The sequence below is a fragment of the Leuresthes tenuis genome, unplaced genomic scaffold (assembly GCF_036924035.1).
Source record: "Leuresthes tenuis unplaced genomic scaffold, fLeuTen1.0.hap1 SCAF_207, whole genome shotgun sequence".
In the NCBI taxonomy this organism is placed as follows: domain Eukaryota; kingdom Metazoa; phylum Chordata; class Actinopteri; order Atheriniformes; family Atherinopsidae; genus Leuresthes; species Leuresthes tenuis.
The window spans coordinates 47,074-50,427 of record NW_027325561.1 but is presented as its reverse complement, the minus strand read 5'-3'; the positions used below and the strand labels follow the sequence as shown (position 1 = coordinate 50,427).

Genomic DNA, 3,354 nt, shown 5'->3' with positions numbered 1-3,354 from the left:
CAGGCCCCTCCCCTTTTTGCTCCTCACTTCCAATCCAAGCTTTTGGCGGGAAGTTTGAATTTATTGGGTCAACCTCTTCACTTTGTTCACCAACTGCCACCTTTGGTCCTTCTCTTTGTTGGCTTGACTGTGGCTTTACCGTCTTTAATTTGTTGGCAAAAGATTTAGGGCAATCTCTGAAGAGGTGATTTAATTCTCCACAGAGATTACATTTCCTGCCATTTGGACACTCTCCAAAAGTTTGCCCAATTTCTCTGCTCTTCCCACATAACACCTTGGTACAAGCCTCAACCAGGTGTCCATGCTCACCACACTTGCGGCAGAACTTGGGCTGACCCTGGTAGTGGATGTAACCTCGGTTTTCAAGGTGGCCAAAGTGTCGCCCACCCGCTGCACTGAGCACTCTTCAGCCCTTTTAAATGGTATAACTTTGCACTCCCGCACGCTCCAGCAAGCACCATTCAAGCAACAACTTTGCACTCCAGCTTCGAACATCGGCACAGTCGCAACAAGTAAGGCGACTCTACTCAGAGAAGTCACTCTGCACAGTAAGAAGATTTCTTTTGCACAGACAGAAAGGGCTTCACCCGCAAAGGTAAAGCCTGCCAAAAATAGAAACAACTCATTAGTGCTGCTCTCCACAGAAATCTTTAGTAAAAGGCGAAAGACTTATGAGAAAGAGTTATGAAGAGAAACCAGAGTACGATTATCCGTCACTGCGGGAGCAGGGCATCAGGCTAGTTGGCATAGCCACCTTCCCCATGGTGAGCTTTGCTTGGTTGAGACGCTTGCCCCCCCCCCTTGCTCCTCGGCTGACCAAGTAGGAACAATCGGGCCCTATTCGATGGCTGCCTTGTCTTTTACTCTGTGCAAAAGACAAGGCAGCAACAAAAACACCACGAGAATCCCGTATTGAGGCTTTGTTCTGATCGCTCATTCGGTGTCGCGTTTCTTTCAAGCAATTCTCCCGGTTAGCCCACACTCGGCTCGCTCCCATAGCCGTGTTAAAGTCTACTTCGCATTCACTCTCTTTTCTCAGCAGACTCTTGGGATTTTATCTATAAAATTAATTCCTTCACTCAAACTATGTGAAAACTGCTTTGTCCTTAATATTTACCATGTCTAGAAAGATTTAAACAAAAAAAACAACGTTGTACTTTGCAGTAAAAGAAAGAGCAAATCTAAAGTTTCAGGAATCCGAGAATAAGCTTACTTTCATGAGTTCTTCACGATTTCGGATTTTGCTATAAAATGAATTCCTTCACTCAAACTAAATTAAAACTGCTAAACCGCTAATCTGTTATATGTAAGGCAGATGTCAAATTCACCGAAATAGGATCAAAGGGTATTCGGCCAATCGAGCTGTAGCAGCTTCGGTAAAAGAGTATAAGTTGAAGAGTTTGTGAATAAAGGTGTGCGCACACATAGTGTGCTGTACGAAAATAGGCAGGGAGCAATGCCGGCTGGGGTATATGTTCTTGTATGTTGTCTGACTGTTTGATTTGAATGTGTTGTGTAAGTGTCCTGTTGAATGTTACATGTTTGGGCTTTGACACGCTTCACTGTGGTTGTTAACTGTGTGGTGTGTCCTGAAATGTTATATGTTTGGGCTGTGTGACATGCTTAATGCTTGTCAGTAGCTACCCACTTATTCATATATAGCAACTGACAACATAAGAAGTCCGGACATACTTTGATAGTAGTTGTAGAAGTATCCTTATTGATAATAGATCACTAATTCATAGTGATAGAACAGTAGATGAACAGGTGCTTGCACATGTCTCACGAAAATAAAATGGGTGTATGATTGCTGACGGCAGAGCAATACTGCCAAACTTATGAGTTCTTGTGGCAAACTTGATTCAGTGTCTTGACGTGTATACGCTGTTTCGCTGACTTGATTGTCACAAGAAACAAAGTGTGTTTGATAAGATCCGACCATTTTATTACGGGAGGATCAGTATGTATGGATTCTGATGTGACTGATAAACCCATTCGTATCTTAAGCATAATCTAATACGTGAGACAACGCCCTGGCACACGATAAAAAAAAAAAAGAGAGAGAGCGGTTTTGTGTCCCACTCTAAAACTATCAGGCAGTCGGTCGAGTTTTTCAAAATCTTTAAAAACATCTAAAATGTCTGATGATAAAAGGTCCCAATAGGTCAGATAGAATTCTGCAGGAAGCCCGTCTAAACCCGGAGCTCGACTTCTCTTAAAACCTGTTAGGCATTTTTTTTACTCTAAAGCAGTAAAATTCTGTTTCAAGTGTGCATTCTCTTTTACGGTTTTGTCAACGAATTTTAAGATTTCTGCCGATGTTTCCAAGTGCACTGGTTTCTCTTTGTACATGTTACTATAAAAGGTATGTACAGTTTCAATCATCTCTTGTGTGGATTTTGTTAAAAACCCATCTTCTCTTTTTAGATTTTGAATACACTCCTTTTTATTTATAACTTTCTTTCTTTTTCACCTTCCTCAATTTCCTGCTCCCTGCTTCTTACAAAAATTCCTTTACTCTTTATTTCTGCTAAAACTGACATTTCCTTTTTGACATCTTTGATTTCTTCTTTAAAGTCTATGCCACACTGATTTAGTTTAAAGTAGCGCTGTAAGCGTTTATGTAGTCCCATCATACATCTATTCTCTTTCCTTTTTTTACGTTTACCTTGCTGTTTAAAAAAAGTCTGGGTCGTTTCCTTCACCATTTCCCACCATTGTGCATGTGTTTCGTAGAGGTCTTGAAGGGTCTGCCACTCTTTATAACATTCCCTGTACTGACTGACTATGATTTCATCCTCCAACAGGGAACAGTTGAGTTTCCACAGACCACTTCCTACCGTCACACCAGAAGGGGGTGAAAGGGTGCAGGAGAGCATAAGGTGGTCTGAAAAGAAAACAGGGGTTAATCTAACATCAGTGGGTGGGCAATCTCTAGTAAAGAAATAATCAATGCGAGAGGCTCTGGTGCCATCATGACTAAACCAGGTGAAGCCCTCCTCTCTGGGATGCATGGTTTTAAAACAGTCAGTAAGCTTAAAATCCCTGCATATGCCCTGAAATAAAATCGAAGTCTTATCCACTTTAAAATCTACCCCTGCTCTTTTTCTATCTTTCCTGCTCAAGATACAGTTAAAATCCCCTCCTACAACTAAAGGTACTTGCCCTAGCATGTAAAGCTGTATATCTTCTAAAAGGTCATACCTTTCATTTTTTCCATTGAAACCATAAATATTTAAGAGGTTAAAGTCTTGCCCCATAAAATTCAAGTGTGCTAAAAGTGCCCGTCCGTCTCTCACCACTGTGCTACCTTTCACCAGAACATGCGGATTTTTAATTAGAATGGCCACACCA

The 3,354-nt window shown here is 41.4% G+C and overlaps 1 non-coding gene across 1 annotated transcript; it reads right to left on the bottom strand.

Annotated features, from left to right (window-relative positions):
* Nucleotides 1-584: 584 nt before the first annotated feature.
* Nucleotides 585-704, bottom strand: LOC140288052 (U5 spliceosomal RNA). The gene has a single exon (XR_011911959.1). It is a non-coding gene; the product is annotated as a U5 spliceosomal RNA (small nuclear RNA).
* Nucleotides 705-3,354: the final 2,650 nt, after the last annotated feature.